Source organism: Oncorhynchus mykiss, chromosome 14 (assembly GCF_013265735.2).
Source record: "Oncorhynchus mykiss isolate Arlee chromosome 14, USDA_OmykA_1.1, whole genome shotgun sequence".
NCBI classification, from domain to species: Eukaryota; Metazoa; Chordata; class Actinopteri; order Salmoniformes; family Salmonidae; genus Oncorhynchus; species Oncorhynchus mykiss.
Genome location: NC_048578.1, coordinates 28070712 through 28091909, shown reverse-complemented (window position 1 = coordinate 28091909; position 21198 = coordinate 28070712).

The following is a 21198-nucleotide window of genomic DNA, read 5'->3' as shown; positions in this document are numbered from 1 at the left end:
TCCACAGACAGGTGAAAAAAAGCTGCAACAAACTCTGACAACTTCTTTAGGAAACACTGTGCATTGGGTGTCAAACTTGAAACGTCTTTTTTAACAGCTAAGATTTATGACTTGTTCCCTGGGGGGAATTTAAACTCTACTCAGGTGGAAAACTCTTCAAACTTTGTTCCCCTTTGTGGTTGATGGAGCTCCACAGCTCCGTCACAAACCTGTCACTGGGGAAGAGAAAGAAAGAGAATGTCTTGATGCCAGTTGGACCGCCCCGTGGTGAGACGGAGGATGGGTGACACAGGAAGCTGTGTCGTTGCGGGGGATGTGATGTCATCTGATCAGCTCACTGATTGGCTGAGTGAACTCCTGCTGAGAGACAGCTGGCTGCTAGTGCTCTTCACTTCACTTCCTTCTCTCACTCTTTCCCTCTTTCTTTCCCTCCCTTTTTCTCTATTCCCCCCTACCTGTTCCCCAGATAATGTTTCCAGTTGAGCCTTTGGCTTGGTTATTACAGTAAACCCTATAACAAAGGGAGAACAGAAAGAGTCTAGTTAGGTTTTCCTTTGGAAGTTATTCTGTCTGAACCAGGAAGTAACCAGACAAAAGGGTTTGGGTTAAGGTTATGGGCAGGGAAATGGTTAAACGTAACCCTAGCTTCATGTCCACACCCCAGTTCAACTTCAACCGTAACCATAACCCTAACCCGAAGGTATCAGACATTGGTATGACTCTATAAATAGAATGAATAGAACAGGCGTCCCCATTCAAGCCAATGATTGGTCATTCTATTTATGTGGGTGTGACTTGATATGTTGTTTTTCCACATTACCAGCACAACAATCAATGAGACAAAACAACACACAGCATATAGATGCATCACACAATTATATCATACAATAATGCCTGAATACATATACAAACACACCATTCTAGATGCTACATCAGATCACATACTACACACACGTACATTACCCACTAGTAAGTCTCTATAATGACTCTATGTATTCTAACCAGGGATCTCAGGGCTTGTGAAAGGACTACCTTGCATGTCCTTTGTCATGTTTTTCTAGTGGCATGCAAAAACGGACCTCATTAATCCATTGAGTGATAGTAGGAGGATCCTTATGGTTCCACCCCTTTAAGATCTAAGGGCCTGGGTTTCTACTGAGCTAACATATGGAATTGTTTTAAGATGGTCATACCAAGGACACTTAGCTATTTTATTTTCAATTTCAGGAGTATACAGGAGTATACATTTAAAAAATATATCAGCAGTTCAAACAATATCAAAGGGATGAGCCTGGTCTCAAATTCATAGACAGAGCTATGGATGCAAGGACTGACCGTCAATGACATCACAATTATAGTTTAACCATGTTTTGAGTCTATTTAGTGTTTACATTTACTTTGTTTACAAACATCGGAGTAAAACAAGCATTTTTGGGGGTTCTGATGGGGTACAACAGTTGGATTGACGACAGAAGTTGGCGCATCAGCGGTACCGGTACAGGGTTACCTTCAGACGAGTCCTGTGACACTTGTGGGATTTGTAGAGCAAAATGGAGAACACCATTGTGTTCATGAGAGTCTCATCTTTTCATTTTAGTTTGTTGGCCAAGCCATTCAGATGCTACAGACGTTTTCGTGATGTCTCCTGGTCTGACAAACACTGCTGTGGCTCTGCCACCTTCCACCCCAGATGTGGAAGGTTGACATCGGCCAATGCGGGAGATTGAGACACAAGCCCATGAAAAAAATATCTCTAGCTTAAACAGACGGATTTTGATGGGGATTTTTTTATTATGGCAATTAGATTTCCGCCGAGCCACAGACATTGATTCTGGCTAAAGAAATGCTTTATTTTCTGAGAAGTGAGATGTAGATTGGACAGATCATCAAGGATTGTCCTCATGGGAGTTCAATTTGCCTGTGAAGGATATTTTCAATCTTCAGCCGCCACTGTTAATGTTTATGGCTGGCTCATGTCAGATATTATAGAGTTCCTGTGTCTGCTTTACAGTGAGGGCAGTGTTTTATTTTTATTTTACCTTTATTTTACTAGGCAAGTCAGTTAAGAACAAATTCTTATTTTCAATGACCGCCTAGGAACAGTGGGCCTGTTCAGGGGCAGATTGACAGATTTGTACCTTGTCAGCTCGGGGATTTGAACTTGCAACCTTCCGGTTACTAGTCCACTAGGCTACCCTGCCCTGCCCTACCCTACCCTACCCTGCCGCCCCAGGGTGGAGAGGAGTCATTTTTAAAGGTGTTATATACGATCTATAAATACATTTGTACTGACAGAGCTTGTATCTTGTATTAATGTAAACTCTTTGGGATTGCTAATTCATTTCAGACCATTGATCTTCTCTGATCTGGGTCCCAAGATCCCTCCCCCATTTCTCTTTCACCCTTGTTGTGGTAGCTTTGGCATACTCTGTTAATAGGCTATGGGTTTGTGATATGTGTTTGCTTATGTTTGGTTTGAGTAAAAGAGATTTGAGTGATGGTTGTTTGGGTGGACCCAGTGAGCCTCCCTGCCTAGTCTGGATGAATGGATAGGACTTCTGATAGTTGTGTAAGAGTAGGTATCTCTCTTCTATTTGTATCTGATTGGCTATCTCTCTCCTAACTGGTATCTGATTGGCTACCTTTCTCCTACCTGGTATGTGATTGGCTACTTTTCTCCTGCTGGTATCTAACCAAAGGCAGATATCCTAGCGATTAGAGTGTTGGGCCAGTAACCAGAAGGTTGCTAGTTTGAATCCCTGAGCTGACGAGGTGAAAAATGTGTCAATGTGCCTTTAACCCTAATTGCTTCAGGGTCGCTGTTAATAATTGCAAAACCTGGTCTTGATTCCACTCTCCGATGGTGTCTCAGGGAGAGTTGGGATATGCCCAAAAAACAAACAGTTCCAATGAATACACAACAGGACAAAGATATCTGTCCTACTTGGAATCTGATTGTCTGTCTCTCCCCCTGCATGTTATCAGAGTGGACACTTTTCATTATCACATAGCTCTGTGGTCTTTCTCCTTGAGCATTGTTTTGTCTCGCTGTTGTCGTGGAGATGGAGCTGGCGGTGTGAGTGTGTGTGTGCTTTACCAGCATTGCAGGACACTAGAGGAGGCATATGATAACAGTCAAATCTAGTACTCTCTCTTAAATTCTGGAACAAGCTGCACAAAACACAATATTTTCAAAGCCTGAGAACGTGATGCACACACACACTTTGGAACTCTTCAGAACTAGAAGAATACACACTCTCAAAATCCTTGGAATAAACCATACACACACACCAAAGCCAGTAAGCACAGCCTGGACTGAAACACAACACACACAATCTGTCCAGTCTGTTTTCCTCCCTGTGGGGGATTTGGGGAACATAGGGAAGGATTTCTGTCATCCATGGGCACATTGAGCACTGAGCCTGCCTACCGTACCAGCCAGGTCACCCGTCATACAAGTCAGTATTCCGCATCCATCCATGTCTGAGGACGTTGGGAGATGACATAAAAACGGGCCACTAGGGGCAACAGTGAGTGCTGTTACCTTCAAGTAGGTTTCAGTTTTGCTGGGGCTTTGTGGATGGGGATGGTGGATGGTTGAAAGTTGCATATTCGAATCCATTCATATAAAGTTGTTTTTGATATTTTTGTTTTAAGCCTATCCCAAAACGTAACCCTTACCTTAATCATTCAGCGCTAATGCCTAACCTAAAAATTCATAGTTAATGCCTAAACTTGACAGTAAACACTTTGAATTTTGATGTCCATGAAAAACATGGACTTCTAATTCTGACGTGAGACTGTGAGCGCTTGAAGACCACACACACACACACACACACACACACACACACACACACACACACACACACACACACACACACACAGAGAGAGAGGGAAGGGGAGAGAGAGAGAGAGAGAGAGAGAGAGAGAGAGAGAGAGAGAGAGAGAGAGAGAGAGAGAGAAAGAGAGAGGTCTCAGAGACCTCTGAATCACACTCTATGATAACTGCTCTCCAACTCCATATTTTTAATGCATTTCATTTCCATAAATTTACTGTACTGTTTCCTAAGCCTTTGGCAGACAGACAGGCAGAAAGACTGAGGAAAGAGTACAGTACATTAATCGGTTACATCAAACGACATCCTGTTTTTCCAACTTAATTGAGGAGAATAAGAACAATCAAGCATTCCCCAAGAGAGGATGGCTTTCACTTCAGCAGTGATAAATTCATGAACTGACGAAAATATCATGATCATTAGAAAGCAAATTACGGACTCCTCTTTAAATCTGTGTATTTCTCCAAAGCTCAGTTGTCCTGATTCTGCACAACACTGCCAGGACCTACGATCAAGGGAGACACTCAAGATTTCTTATCCTATATCTCTTGACACATTCATGAAAATAGTAATGGCCTCTGAACCTTCAAGCTGCATAACGAACCCTATTCCAACTAAACTACTGAAGGAGCTGCTTCCTGTGCTTGGCTCTCCTATGTTGAACATAATAAATGGCTCCCTATCCACCGGGTGTGTAACAAACTCACTAAAAGTGGCTATAATAAAGCCTCTCTTGAAAAAGTCAAACCTTGACCCAGAAAATATAAAAAACTATTGGCCTATATCGAATCTCCCATTCTTCTCAACAATTTTTGAAAAAGCTGTTGCACAACAACTCACTGCCTTCCTGAAGACAAACAATGTATACAAAACACTTCAGTCTGGTTTTAGACCCCATCATAGCACTGAGACTGCACTCGTGAAGGTGGAAAATTACCTTTTGATGGCGTCAGACCAAGCCCCAATTGCCCTCCCTGGAAACCTGTGTTTCAGACATAAGGAAGCGGATGGTGGAAAATGTTTTACATTTATACTTTGAAAAAACAGAGATGCTAGTTCTAGGTCCCAAGAAACAAAGAGATATTTTGTTGGACCTGACAATTAATCTTGATGGTTGTACAGTCGTGGCCAAAAGTTTTGAGAATGACACAAATATACATTTTCACAAAGTCTACAACCACAGTTTGTATGATGCATTTACTCCATAATGTTATAAAGAGTGAACAGATGAATTGAAGTTAATTGCAAAGTCCCTCTTTGCCATGCAAAGGAACTGAATCCCCCAAAAACATTTCCACTGCATTTCAGCCCTGCCACAAAAGGACCAGCTGACATCATGTCAGTGATTGTCTCGTTAACAAAGGAGTGAGTGTTGACAAGGACAAGGCTAGAGATCACTCTGTCATGCTAATTGAGTTTGAATAACAGACTGGACGCTTCAAAAGGATGGTGGTGCTTGGAATCATTATTCTTCTGTCAAACATGGTTACCTGCAAGGAAACACGTATCGTCATCATTGATTTGCACGAAAAGGGCTTCACAAGCAAGGATATTGCTGCCAGTAGGATTGCACCTAAATCAACCTTTTTTCGGATCATCAAGAACTTCAAGGAGAGTGGTGCAATTGTTGTGAAAAAGGCTTCAGGGCGCCCAAGAAAGTCCAGCAAGCACCAGGACCGTCTCCTAAAGTTGATTCAGCTGCGGGATCAGGGCACCACCAGTACAGAGCTTGTTCAGGAATGGCAGCAGGCAGGTGTGAGTGCATCTGCATGCACAGTGAGGCAAAGACTTTTGAAGGATGGCCTGGTGTCAAGAAGGGCAGAAAAGAAGCCACTTCTTTCCAGAAAAAACATCAGGGACAGACTGATATTCTGCAAAAGGTACAGGGATTGGACTGCTGAGGACTGGGGTAAAGTCATTTTCTCTGATGAATACCCTTTCCGATTGTTTGGGGCATCCAGACAAAAGCTTGTCCGGAGAAGACAAGGTGAGCGCTACCATCAGTCCTGTGTCATGCCAACAGTAAAGCATCCTGCAAATCTTCCTGTCCGGGTTTGGTGCCCCCATCGGGTTCATGCCGTGGGGGAGATCTTTGTGGGCTATACTCAGCTTTGTCTCAGGGTAGTACGTTGGTGGTTAAAGATATCCCTCTAGTGGTGTGGGGGCTGTGCTTTGTCAAAGTGGGTGGGGTTATATCCTGCCTGTTTGGCCCTGTCCGGGGTATAGTCGGACGGGGCCACAGTGTCTCCCGACCCCTCCTGTCTCAGTCTCCAGTATTTATGCTGCAATAGTTTGTGTGTCGAGGGGCAAGGGTCAGTCTGTTATATCTTAAGTACTTCTTCTGTCTTATCCGGTGTCCTGTGTGAATTTAAGTATGCTCCCTCTAATTCTCTCTCTCCCACTCCCTCTCCCACTTTCTTTCCCTCCTGGAGGACATGCACCCTAGGACCATGCCTCAGGACTACCTGGCCTAATGACTCCTTGCTGTCCACAGTCCACCTGGTCGTGCTGCTGCTCTAGTTTCAACTGTTCTGCTTGCGGCTATGGAACCCTGACCTTGTCCCGGAACTGCTGTTTTTGACTCTCTCTCTCTACCGCACTTGCTGTTTCTAACTCTGAATGCTCGGCTATGAAAAGCCAACTGACATTTACTCATGAGGTGCTGACCTGTTGCACCCTCTACAACCACTGTGATTATTATTTGACCCTGCTGGTCATCTATGAACGTTTGAACATCTTGGTCATGTACTGTTATAATCTCCACCCGGCACAGCCAGAAGAGGACTGACCATCCCTCAGAGCCTGGTTCCTCTCTAGGTTTCTCCCTAGGTTCCTGCCTTTCTAGGGAGTTTTTCCTAGCCACTGTGCTTCTACATCTGCATTGCTTGTTGTTTGGTGTTTTAGGCTGGGTTTCTGTACAGCACTTTGTAACATCGGCTGATGTAAAAAGGTCTTTATCAATACAATTGATTGATTGATTGGGGATCTGATCTGTAGTAGAGTCCCAAATGACACCTTATTCTCTATATAGTGCATATGGACTCCGGTCAAAAGTAGTGCAATATATAGGGAATATATTGTGCTGTTTGCAGGAGTCTGAGTTAGTCAGAGGAGGCAGAGGAGTAGCCTGGTGGTAGGGGGAGGCAGAGTTTTTTAGAGGACTAGACTAGTGGTAGGGGGGACAGAGGTGCTTGCGTGCTTGCATGTGTGTGTGTCTAACGCCAGGACTTCAGTGTGTGTGTGTGGGATTTCAAGATCAAGAGGTGTTGGTTGGCTCTCAGGTGTTTGGCTCAGGGTGAGTCAGCTTAGAAATTGTCTGAATCTCTGAGACTTCAAAAGTGCAATGCAAGTGAGTTTCAGAAGCCTAGTAAAAACAATCAACGTGCAACCAGCTGCCTTAAACCCCAACCATACGTTTCCTATAATCCCTCCCTTTCATTTAAAGGACAGCCTGTTAACACGGATTAACAAAACAACGAAAACGACCAAGAGATTCTTAAACATGTTTTCCAACAGAAGTGATTAGAAAGAACATTTATGTTCCTCGTGTCACGTTCAGAAGAGAAGGAACGCTGGATGACCGACCAACTGTAATTTCTCTCTCTCTCGCCCTCTCTTTCTCTCTCTCTCTGTCTCTCTCCCAATCTCCCCCCTCTCACTTCCCCCCTTCATCTTCCCTTTAGCTTTAAGGTTTGTTAGAGTTGGTCGCCTGTGATTGCCTTTTAATGAGTGACAGAGTGTGTTGGAGGAGCGATAAAGGGTCTGAGGGGCTGAGAGGTCCTGGGTGGGGTGGATTAGTATAATCATCTAAAAATGCCATGACTTAAAAAAAACACCACACAATGGAACCCGCTACGCCACCCCAACCCTCTCTTCCCCTTCACCCTCCTCTGCCACTCCGCCCGGCGACAACCAATCAATTTACATTCCACCGGTGTGATGGTTCAGAAGCTGCCTCCTGAATATGAATATATTCTGGGGGGTTTTATTCAAGAGAGAGCGAGAGACTGAAAGGGTTGGTGTTTGGAGAGAAAGAGGGGATAAGGGGTGGAGAGAGAGACATAGAGAGGAGAGGAAGAGAGGATGCATTAGAAACACACACAGAGAGAAAGAGTAGGCTTCGAGGGGACTCCTACGGCAGGTACACCAATAGCTCGTCCCTTGGCAGTAGTACTGTAGGCTACTTTATTACTGACCTCAACCCAGAGTCTCTCAGAGAGTTTACAGTCAGCCCACTGACACCACTATCAGATCATAGCCAAATCACAGTCTACTTGAACAGAGCAATACTCAATCATGAGGCATTCAAGACAAAGGAACTGAATAATATTAAGACATGCTATAGATGGAAGGAAAGTAGTGTATTAACCTACCAAATAACAATTACGCAACAACAAATTCAATCCATTTTAGACAACTTCCTGGACAAAACGCTTCACTGTAATTGTGAAGGTGTAAACTTGTCAGTAGAAAACCTAAACAGTGTTTTTGACCTCTCAGCTTCCCTATCAAATCAAAACATTTCAAACAGAAAACTGAAGAAAATTAACAACAATAAAAAGTGGTTTTATGAAGATTGCAAAAACCTAAGAAAGAAATTGAGAAACCTATCCAACCAAAAACATAGAGAATGAAGTGTCCCATCCCTCTGCATGAAGTGTCCCATCCCTCTGCAGATTCAAGCCCTCGATGGACGGCCCATTGACTCCGGTCAGGTGGAATATCAGACCAAGCCCATTCTACTGCAGGTTGGGGTGAACCACTCAGAGACTTAGTTTTCTTTTGATCACTGCTCCCGAGAACCCCCTTATCCTAGGGTACCCCTGGCTAGCGTTACATAACCCACTATTCTCCTGGTCCACGGGACACCTACTAGACTGGGGTAAGGACTGCCAGACTAAATGTCTAAGACCCCCACCAAGAGCCTTGCAGTGTCCTCCTGAATCCATTGAAGATCAAGACTTCTCCACTCTCCCTCCCGAATACTTCGACCTCCAGGAGGCATTCAGTAAGAGACAAGCCGCCACCCTTCTACCCCCATTGTCCATACGACTGTGCCATAGAGCTCCTACTCTCTTTATTCCCTCCTGAAGCAGCAGTCATGGACAATTAGATGCGGGAGTTGCTGGAGGCAGGTTTCATTCGCCCCTCTACATCGCCAGCTGGTACAGGCTTCTTCTTCATAGGTAAGAAGGATTGAGGCCTGCATGCTTTTTATGGATTACAGAGAGCTGAACCCAGATTACGATCAAGAATCGTTACCCCCTACCCCTGATGTCAGTTGCCTTGGAGTTGGCCCAAGGGGTCCAATTCTTCACCAACCTGGACCTCCGCAATGCTTACAATCTGGTGAGAATCAGGGAGGGAGATGAGTGTAAACCTGCCTTTAACACCCCTAGTGGTCACTATGAGTATTTAGTCATGCCCTTCGGTTTTCGAACTCACTGGCAGTCTTTCAAGCATTGGTCAATGACACCCTTCCGGAAGACATACTGCATGTCCGCCAAGTCCTGAGACGCCTCCTGCAGAACCAACTTCATGTCAAGCTAGAGAAGTGTGAGTTCCACATACCCAAGTTTCATTCCAAAGGCACCTCATCCTTTTGTTATCTGGACGGACCATTAGAACTTGGTCTACATTCAAGAAGGCAAGAGGTTGAATGCTCGCAAGGCTGTTTTTTAACAGGTTCGATTACACACTAGCCTATCTCCCAGGATCCAAGAATCAGAAAGCAGACGCCCTCCCCGCCAACACAATGTTTCTAAAGAGGAGAAGGACTCTGAGCCCATCATCCCTAGCTCCCGCATTGTGGCCCCTGTTATATGAAGTATTCAGACCTGACCCCAGCGGGGGAGACACTAACAGACTTTATGTTCCGCGATCAGCCCATTCCCGACAACTACAATGAGGACACTCCTCTAAATTAATTGGGCATCCAGGGGTTAATCGGACACTGGAGTTCCTGAGTCAGAAATTCTGGTGACCCAACATGATTGAGTATGTGAGATCCTTTGTTCTGGCCTGTTCTACCTGTGCCCAAAGCAAGTCCTCATGACAGCAACCGGCTGGGTTGCTCCACCCTCTGCCCATCCCCAACCGTCCCTGGTCCCACCTGTCCGTAGACTTTTTCACAGGGTTACCTCCATCCCAAGGGCTTACCACTATCCTGGTGGTTGTTGATCGGTTCTCCATGGAATCCCATTTCATTGCCTTACCCAAGTTGCCCTCAGCGAAGGAGGCGGCTGATAACATGATTAGCCATGTCTTTCAACTACACGGACTTCCCCAGGACATTTTCTCGGATTGTGGGCCCCAGTTCGTTGCACAGTATTGGAAAGCCTTCTGCTCCCTGTTGGGGCCATCAGTGAGTCTCTCCTGATTCCACCTACAGTCGAATGGGCAAATGGAGCGGGCCAACCAGGAGCTGGAGAAGTTCCTTTGCTGTTTCGTCTCCACCCAGGCCAGCAACTGGAGCAAGTTACATGTCTGGGTGGAGTATGATCACACTGCCAAACTCTTCCACTGGACTGTCGCCGTTTGAGTGTCATTTCGGTTCCCCCTGTTTCTTGAACAAAAGGCCGAAGCGGGGGTGCCATCAGCCAAGGCGTTCATTTAACAATGTTGCCGCACCTGGATCAGAGTGAGATCCTCCTTGCTCCGCTCCTCTCCTCTGACCAACACCAACATCAGGCAAACTGGCACCGAAGGCCTCTTCGGCTCCTCCGATCTGGGCAACAGGTGTGGCTGTCCACCAGTGATCTTCCCTTAAAAGTAGACTCACGGAAGCTCGCTCCATGTTACGTAGGACCATTCAAGATCCCGAGTCGCATCAATCAACCCGGTCACCTATCGTCTCCAGCTTCCCAGGTCTATTAGGGTCTGTCCATCCTTCCATGTCTCCCATCTCAGGCTGGTAAGAACCAGTCCCTTCTCTCCCTCCCACACCTGCCCCTCTGCCCCCTCGACTTATTGATGGTCTCCCAGCCTACAATGTCCGAGGTCTGTTGGAGGCTCGTCGGGTTCGAAGCACCCTGCAGCACCTGGTGGACTGGGAGGGCTATGGCCCTGAGGAGCGGACATGGGTGCCTGCCCGGGACATCCTGGATTGGGGACTTGTTCGGTACTTCAACCAACTACATGGTGGTTGCCCTGGCTCCACAGCTGAAGCCACTCCTAGAAGGGGGGGGGGGTGTGTTAAAAGAGGTGTGTTTTATGATTTGCAGAAAATGTAATTGTTTACCGTGTGCGTTCGTTTCCTGAGTGAGTTTTTGAGACTTAGTGTTTGTTTTTTCTAGTGTACTGTGATCCTGTGGCTACCGTTTCTCAGTAAAGTATTATATTTCTCCTTAACCACTGATTCCTCGTCTGGTCTCTTCTCTGCACCTGGGTTCAACCTAACCATGTCACACTTATTCAATCTTTTTGGCCCTATAACAAAGAACAAACAGCAAAAACATATACATGATCAAATACAAATCTTAGAATGAACTATTAAAGATGACCAGAACACACTGGATTCTCCGATTACATTGAATGAACTACATGACAAAATACAAACACTATAACACAAAAAGGCCTGTGGTGTTGATGGTATCCTCAATGAAATGTTAAAATATACAGACCACAAATTCCAATTGGCTATACTAAAACTCTTTAACATCATCCTCAGCTCTGGCATCTTCCCCAATATTTGGAACCAAGGACTGATCATCCCAATCCACAAAAATGGAAATACATTTGCTCCCAATAACTACCATGTGATATGCGTCAACAGCAACCTTGGGAAAATCCTTTGCATTATCATTAACAGCAGACTTGCACATCTCCTCAATGAAAACAATATACTGACCAAATGCTAAATTGTCTTTTTATCAAATTACCGTACGACAGATCACATATTCGCCCTGTACACCTTGTTCGACTAACAAACATAACAAAGATAAAGACTTCTCATGCTTTTGACTCAATTTGGCATGAGGGTCTGCTATACAAATTGATCATCACCATCACCCACAGAAAGATGAACCTGGAGAAGGAACATAAAATTGGACATACCAATTAGGATCTGGATAAAAATACTTGAATCAGTCATATCAGCCATTGCCCTTTATGGTTGTGAGGTCTGGGGTCCGCTCACCAACCAAGAATTCACAAAATGGGACACACCAAATTGAGACTCTGCATGCAGAATTCTGCAAAAATATCCTCCGTGTACAATGTAAAACACCAAATAATGCATGCAGAGCAGTATTAGGCCGATACCTGCTAGTTATCAAAATCCAGAAAAGAGCCATTAAGTTCTACAACCACCTAAAAGGAAGCGATTCCCAAACATTCCGTAACAAAGACATCACCTACAGAGAGATTAACCTGGAGAAGAGGCCCTAAGCAAGCTGGTCCTGGGGTTCTATTCACAAATATACCACACAGAACATGACAGCAACACAATTAGACCCAACCAAATCATGAGAAAACAAAAAAAAGAATTACTCGACACATTGGAAAGAATTTACAAAAAAACTGAGCAAACTAGAATGCTAGTTGACCCCAAACTGAGAGTATACAGTGGCAGAATACCTGACCACTGTGACTGACCCAAACTTAAGGAAAGATTTGACTATGTACAGGCTCAGACTCAGTGAGCATTGCTATTGAGAAAGGCCACCGTAGGCAGACCTGTCTCTCAAGAGAAGACAGGCTATGAGCACACTGCCCACAAAATGAGCTGGAAACTGAGCTGCACTTCCTAACCTCCTGCCAAATGTATGGCCATACTGTATTAGATCAGCTAGATTTGTGACTTGTTGCCACAAGGGCAACCAGTGAAGAACAAACACCTTTGTAAAAACTATTTGCACATAATAAGATATTTGAAATGTCTTTATTATTTTGGAACGTGTAATATTGTGTGTAATAATTTATGTACATTTGTATTGTTTATTTCACTTTTGTTTATCGTCTACTTCACTTGCTTTGGCAATGTTAACATATGCCAATAGAGCACTTCAATTGGAGAGAGAGAGAGAGAATGAGTTAGATACAAAGACTAAAACAGCAACATTATTTTAGTCACCTCCACTCCTTCAGTTAACTTCCTCCAGCAGTTGACTTCATCTCGTCTTTCTCACTGGGAGCTTAACACTAAATCAATTATAGGATGTTCAATGGTTGTTTTAAATCTTGGTACTTGAATGCTGATTCTCTCCCTGTGAGCTTGTTCAGTTGGAAGTTATATCCTCACACTATAGTAGCCCCAGGTAAACGTTGCCCTTTGGCAAAAATCTAGAATCCGCTTCCCTTTTCCCAGTTCAAACTTCACCCATTAGGTGAAAGCAGAAAACTGGGGTTTTCAGGGGTTTTCTCAGACTGTCCCTTTCTATATAGGGTAGTTTGCTTTGTGTCATTACTGTAACAGACATATGTAACAGATAGTGTGTCATTACTGTAACAGACCTATGTAACAGATAGTGTGTCATTACTGCAACAGACCTATGTAACATATAGTGTGTCATTACTGTAACAGACCTATGTAACAGATGGGGTGTCGCTGCTGTAACAGACCTGTGTAACAGATGGGGTGTCGCTGCTGTAACAGACCTGTGTAACAGATGGGGTGTCGCTGCTGTAACAGACCTGTGTAACAGATAGGGTGTCGCTGCTGTAACAGACCTATGTAACAGATAGTGTGTCATTACTGTAACAGACCTGTGTAACAGATGGGGTGTCACTGCTGTAACAGACCTGTGTAACAGATTGTGTGTCATTACTGTAACAGACCTATGTAACATATAGTGTGTCATTACTGTAACAGACCTGTGTAACAGATAGGTATGTTACAGCAGCGACACCCTATGTAACAGATGGGGTGTCATTAACCATATTCTCCCAACATCTCACAGACCCATATTTCTTGGTGTGCATCCCAAATAACACCATGTGCCCTATATAGTACACTACCCTTGACCAGAAAAAGGGTGCCAATTGGGACACAGCCTAATCTTTAGTAACAGTCAGCAGCAAGGCAAGTAGACACAGGTGTAAGTCTCTAATGGCATCCCGTTGCCCTTATAGTGCACTCCCTGTGACCTGAGTCTCAGCCCATTTGAGAGACAGTCAGAATTGCGGTCAAATAAATTTAAACGGACACAATTCAGGAAAATAATTGGAATTTCATTCCATTTCAAGAGGGAAGAAATCCTATACGACTATACATGTCGTTGTAAAGTGTTTGAACTGAAACCTAATTGAATTCCTGAACGGATTGAATTAAAATGGCATTGAGCTAAATTTTAGTCACAGATATTCAACTGTTGGTTTATTATGGGTCAAGGTAATGTTAAGTAGTCAGGCAGCTGGGGCCCTGACAGTACAGTGGTGCAGTAGTCATTTAGTAGCAGTGCAGTAGCAGTACAGTAGTGGTGCAGTAGTCATTTAGTAGCAGTGCAGTAGCAGTACAGTAGTGGTGCAGTAGTCATTTAGTAGCAGTGCAGTAGCAGTACAGTAGTGGTGCAGTAGTCATTTAGTAGCAGTGCAGTAGCAGTACAGTAGTGGTGCAGTAGTCATTTAGTAGCAGTGCAGTAGCAGTACAGTAGTGGTGCAGTAGTAGTACAGTAGTGGTGCAGTAGTCATTTAGTAGCAGTGCAGTAGCAGTACAGTAGTGGTGCAGTAGTAGTACAGTAGTGGTGCAGTAGCAGTACAGTAGTGGTGCAGTAGTGGTGCAGTAGTCATTTAGTAGCAGTGCAGTAGTAGTACAGTAGTGGTGCAGTAGCAGTAGAGTAGTTGTACAGTAGTAGTACAGTAGTGGTGCAGTAGTAGTACAGTAGTGGTGCAGTAGCAGAAAAGTAGTGGTGCAGTAGCAGTACAGTAGTGGTGCAGTAGCAGTACAGTAGTGGTGCAGTAGTCATTTAGTAGCAGTGCAGTTGCAGTACAGTAGTGGTGCAGTAGCAGTACAATAGTGGTGCAGTAGTAGTACAGTAGTGGTGCAGTAGCAGTACAGTAGTGGTGCAGTTGCAGTACAGCAGTGGTGCAGTAGCAGTACAGGAGTGGTGCAGTAGCAGTACAGTAGTGGTGCAGTTGCAGTACAGTAGTTGTGCAGTAGCAGTACAGTAGAGGCGCAGTAGTGGTGCAGTTGCAGTACATTAGTGGTGCAGTTGCAGTACAGTAGTTGTGCAGTAGCAGTACAGTAGAGGCGCAGTAGTGGTGCAGTTGCAGTACATTAGTGGTGCAGTAGCAGTACAGTAGTGGTGCAGTAGTGGTGCAGTAGCAGTACAGTAGTGGTGCAGTAGTAGAACAGAAGTGGTGCAGTAGCAGTACAGTAGTGGTGCAGTAGTGATGCAGTACTGTACAGTAGTGGTGCAGTACAGCAGTGGCGCAGTTGCAGTACAGTAGTGGTGCAGTAGGAGTACAGTAGTGGTGCAGTAGCAGCTCAGTAGTAGTGCAGTAGTGGTGTAGTGCAGTAGTGGTGCAGTAGAGGTACAGTAGAGGTGCAGTAGTAGTACAGTAGTAGTACAGTAGTGGTGCAGCTGCAGTACAGTAGTGGTGCAGTAACAGTACAGTAGTGGTGCAGTAGGAGTACAGTACTGGTGCAGTAGCAGTACAGTAGTAGTGCAGTAGTGGTGCAGTACTGTACAGTAGTGGTGCAGTACAGTAGTGGTGCAGTAGTAGTACAGTAGTGGTGCAGTAGCAGTACAGTAGTGGTGCAGTTGCAGTACAGTAGAGGCGCAGTAGCAGTACAGTAGTGGTGCAGTTGCAGTACATTAGTGGTGCAGTAGCAGTACAGTAGTGGTGCAGTTGCAGTACAGTAATGGTGCAGTAGCAGTACAGTAATGGCGCAGTAGCAGTACAGTAGTGGTGCAGTAGCAGTACAGTAGTGGTGCAGTAGCAGTACAGTAGTGGTGCAGTAGTAGAACAGAAGTGGTGCAGTAGCAGTACAGTAGTGGTGCAGTAGTGGTGCAGTACTGTACAGTAGTGGTGCAGTACAGCAGTGGTGCAGTGGCAGTACAGTAGTGGTGCAGTAGCAGTACAGTAGTGGTGCAGTAGCAGTACAGTAGTGGTGCAGTAGCAGTACAGTAGTGGTGCAGTAGTAGTACAGTAGTGGTGCAGTTGCAGTACAGTAGTGGTGCAGTAGGAGTACAGTAGTGGTGCAGTAACAGTACAGTAGTGGTGCAGTAGGAGTACAGTACTGGTGCAGTAGCAGTACAGTAGTAGTGCAGTCGTGGTGTAGTGCAGTAGTGGTGCAGTAGAGGTACAGTAGTGGTGCAGTAGTAATACAGTAGTGGTGCAGGTGAAGTACAGTGGTAGTACAGTAGTGGTGTAGTGCAGTAGTGGTGCAGTAGCAGTACAGTAGTAGTGCAATAGTGGTGTAGTGCAGTAGTGGTGCAGTAGCAGTAGTGGTGCAGTAGAGGTACAGTAGAGGTGCAGTAGTAGTACAGTAGTGGTGCAGCTGCAGTACAGTAGTGGTGTAGTAACAGTACAGTATTGGTGCAGTAGGAGTACAGTACTGGTGCAGTAGCAGTACAGTAGTAGTGCAGTCGTGGTGTAGTGCAGTAGTGGTGCAGTAGAGGTACAGTAGTGGTGCAGTAGTAATACAGTAGTGGTGCAGGTGAAGTACAGTGGTAGTACAGTAGTGGTGTAGTGCAGTAGTGGTGCAGTAGCAGTACAGTAGTAGTGCAATAGTGGTGTAGTACAGTAGTGGTGCAGTAGTGGTGCAGTAGAAGTACAGTAGTGGTACAGTAGCAGTACAGTAGTGGTGCAGTAGTAGTACAGTAGTTGTACAGTAGTAGTACAGTAGTGGTGCAGTAGCAGTACAGTAGTGGTGCAGTAGTAGTACAGTAGTGGTGCAGTAGCAGTACAGTAGTGGTGCAGTAGCAGTACAGTAGTTGTGCAGTAGCAGTACAGTAGTGGTGCAGTAGCAGTACAGTAGAGTGGTGCAGTAGCAGTACAGTAGTGGTGCAGTAACAGTACAGTAGGGGTGCAGTAGCAGTACAGTAGAGTGGTGCAGTAGCAGTACAGTAGTGGTGCAGTAGCAGTACATTAGTGGTGCAGTAGCAGTACCGTAGTGGTGCAGTAGCAGTACAGTAGTGGTGCAGTAGCAGTACCGTAGTGGTGCAGTAGCAGTACCGTAGTGGTCCAGTAGCAGTACAGTAGAGTGGTGTAGTTGCAGTACTGTAGTGGTGCAGTAGAAGTACAGTAGTGGTGCAGTAGTAGAACAGTAGTGGTGCAGTAGAAGTACAGTAGTGGTGCAGTTGCAGTACAGTAGCAGTGCAGTTGCAGTACAGTAGTGGTGCAGTAGCGGTGCAGTGCAGTAGTAGTATAGTAGCAGGGTAGTACTCCTCTCTTCTCTGTGTCAGGCAGGGAACAGCTCAAAAGGAATATGTTAAAAGGACACTTGGTTGTTTCCGATCACTTTGCCTTCTGAGGTGCTCAATTATTGATGTAGAGAGAGGGAGCTGTGGCAGGGACGGACTCTAGCACACAGTCAAGGGGGATTATACTGCACTGACGGCCTGTGTGTGTGTGTGTGTGTGTGTGTGTGTGTGTGTGTGTGTGTGTGTGTGTGTGTGTGTGTGTGTGTGTGTGTGTCTCATTGTGCTGTCATTGTAAAGAGAGGTGCATATTGTTATTTTATTTTCATTCAGCAAAGCTCACACACACACACACACACACACACACACACACACACACACACACACACACACACACACACACACGCGCACACACACACACACGCACACACACACATACACACACACATACACACACCAAACTGGAGGATGTCACGGCTGTCGTGGTGTAGCTTTCAGAGCAGATATTAAACAGAGAAGTGATCAGACAAGAAAGGGAGCATAATGGAATATGAACTCTTTTCAACTGAAGCATCATGGGATATGAACTTTGTTCAACTGGAGCATCATGGGATATGAACTTTGTTCAACTGGAGCATCATGGGATATGAACTTTGTTCAACTGGAGCTTCATGGGATATGAACTTTGTTCAACCTGAGCATCATAGGATATGAACTTTGTTCAACTGGAGCATCAGAGGATATGAACTTTGTTCAACTGGAGCATCATGGGATATGAACTCTGTTCAACTGGAACATCATGGGATATGACTCTATTCAAATCAAATCAAATCAATTTTATTTATATAGCCCTTCTTACATTGCTGATTTCTCAAAGTGCTGTACAGAAACCCAGCCTAAAACCCCAAACAGCAAGCAATGCAGGTGTAGAAGCACAATGGCTAGGAAAAACTCCCCAGAAAGGCCAAAACCTAGGAAGAAGCCTAGAGAGGAACCAGGCTATGAGGATGGGCCAGTCCTCTTCTGGCTGTGTCGGTGGAGATTATAACAGAACATGGCCAAGATGTTCAAATGTTCATAAATGACCAGCATAGTCAAATAATAATAATCACAGTAGTTGTCGAGGGCGCAGCAAGTCAGCACCTCAGGAGTAAATGTCAGTTGGCTTTTCATAGCCGATCATTAAGAGTATCTCTACCGCTCCTGCTGTCTCTAGAGAGTTGAAAACAGCAGGTCTGGGACAGGTAGCACGTTCGGTGAACAGGTCAGAGTTCCATAGCCGCAGGCAGAACAGTTGAAACTGGAGCAGCAGCACGGCCAGGTGGACTGGGGACAGTAAGGAGTCATCATGCCAGGTAGTCCTGAGGCATGGTCCTAGGGCTCAGGTCCTCCGAGAGAGAGAAAGAAAGAGAGTAAGAGAGAATTAGAGAGAGCATACTTAAATTCACACAGGACACTGGATAAGACAGGAGAAGTACTCCAGATATAACAAACTGACCCTAGCCCCCCGACACATAAACTACTGCAGCATAACTACTGGAGGCTGAGACAGGAGGGGTCAGAAGACACTGTGGCCCCATCCGATGATACCCCAAGAAAAGGCCAAACAGGCAGGATATAAACCCGTCCACTTGGCCAAAGCACAGTCCCCACACCACTACAGGGATATCTTCAACCACCAACTTACCATCCTGAGACAAGGCCGAGTATAGCCCACAAAGATCTCCGCCACGGCACAACCCAAGGGGGGGCGCCATCCCAGACAGGAAGATCATGTCAGTGACTCAACCCACTCAAGTGATGCACCCCTCCTAGGGACAACATGGAAGAGCACCAGTAAGCCAGTGACTCAGCCCCTGTAATAGGGTTAGAGGCAGAGAATTCCAGTGGAGAGAGGGGAACCTGCCAGCCAAGCAGGTTTGTTGCTCCAGAGCCTTTCTGTTCAACTTCACACTCCTGGGCCAGACTACACTCAATCATAGGACCTACTGAAGAGATGAGTCATCAATAAAGAATTAAAGGTTGAGACCGAGTTTGCGTCTCTCACATGAGTAGGCAGACCATTCCATAAAAATGGAGCTCTATAGGAGAAAGCCCTGCCTCCAGCTGTTTGCTTAGAAATTCTAGGGACAATTAGGAGGCCTGCGTCTTGTGACCGTAGCGTATGTGTAGGTATGTACGGCAGGACCAAATCGGAAAGATAGGTAGGAGCAAGCCCATGTAATGCTTTGTAGGTTAGCAGTAAGACCTTGAAATCAGCCCTTGCCTTGACAGGAAGCCAGTGTAGGGAGGCTAGCACTGGAGTAATATGATCAAATCTTTTGGTTCTAGTCAGGATTCTAGCAGCCGTATTTAGCACTAACTGAAGTTAATTTAGTGCTTTATCCGGGTAGCCGGAAAGTAGAGCTGTATGTACTGTCACGCCCTGGCCATAGAGAGGCTTTTTATTCTCTATTTTGGTTAGGCCAGGGTGTGACTAGGGTGGGCATTCTATGTCCTTTTTTCTTTGTTGGTATTTCTAAGTCTTGGCCTGGTTTGGTTCTCAATCAGGGACAGCTGTCTATCGTTGTCTCTTATTGAGAACCATACTTAGGTACCCTTTTCCCCCACCTGTTTTGGTGGGAAGTTAACTTTGTAGTTGTTCAGGGCACATAGCCCAAAGCTCCACGGTTGTTTTTTTGTTCTTCGTTTTGTCTGCGTCATTTTTATATAAAGTTAAAATGTCCGCTTACCATGCTGCACCTTGGTCCAGTCCTTCAGCCAGCCGTGACAATATGTTAGTCAAAAGAGAGATCAGGGTCCAGAGTAACGCCGAGGTCATTCACAGTTTTGTTTGAGACGACTGTACAACCGTTAAGATTCATTGTCAGATTCAACAGAAGATATCTTTGTTTCTTGGGACCTAGAACAAGCATCTCTGTTTTGTCAGAGTTTAAAAGTAGAAAGTTTGCAGCCATCCACTTCCTTATGTCTGAAACACAGGCTTCTAGCGAGGGCAATTTTGGGGCTTCACCATGTTTCATTGTAATGTAGAGCTATGTGTCATCCACATAGCAGTGAAAGTTAACATTATGTTTTCGAATGACATCCCCAAGAGGTAAAATATATACTGGAGCATCATGGGATATGACTCTGTTCAACTGGAGCATAATAGGATATGACTCTGATATGAACTCTGTTCAACTGGAGCATCATGGGATATGACTGTTCAAGTGGAGCATCATGGGATATGATCAACTGGAACATCATGGGATATGATCAGCTGGTGCATCATGGGATATGACTGTTCAACTGGAGCATCATGGGATATGATCAACTGGAGCATCATGGGATATGATCAACTGGAGTTGCTACTTATTTAACTGCTCTGCATAAACACTGTTTCAAATCACTGCAGACCATCTCAAAGACATTTCCACTGCCTATTTTTGTGTGTGTGTCCGTTTGAGAAAGTGAGTGGTGAGAGAGAGAGAGAGAGAGACGTCTGTCTGCCTCTCTTTCTCTGTGGGGAACAGGGATTAGATTTCTCGGCTGTCGTGCGTTGTGACATTCAGAATGTTATTAAACTTCAATAGACTGAGTTTAAGGTTCACTGGTTACTCTCACATACTGGGAATCCATCATTCTACTGGCTTTACTTCACATTGCCTGTTTACCACAATCACGACCACGCACCCGCATACATTACACACTGTCAGACACACACACACCAGCACGCACCAACACACACACCAACACACACACTTACGTACACTCACATAGCATACGGGTAGACACACACACAAACACACACATACACACATTTGCGTGCGAAGTTGCTGGATATTGGCGGGAACTGTTACACTCTGTCGTACACATTGATCCAGAGCATCCCAAACATGCTCAGTGGGTGATGACATGTATTGTGAGTATGCAAGCCATGGAATAATTGTTTTTCAATCCTTGCGACATAGGGCTGTGCATTGTCATGCTGAAATTTGAGGGGATGGCGGCGAATGAATGGCACGACAATGGACCTCAGGATCTTGTCAATGTATGTCTGTGCATTTATATTGTCA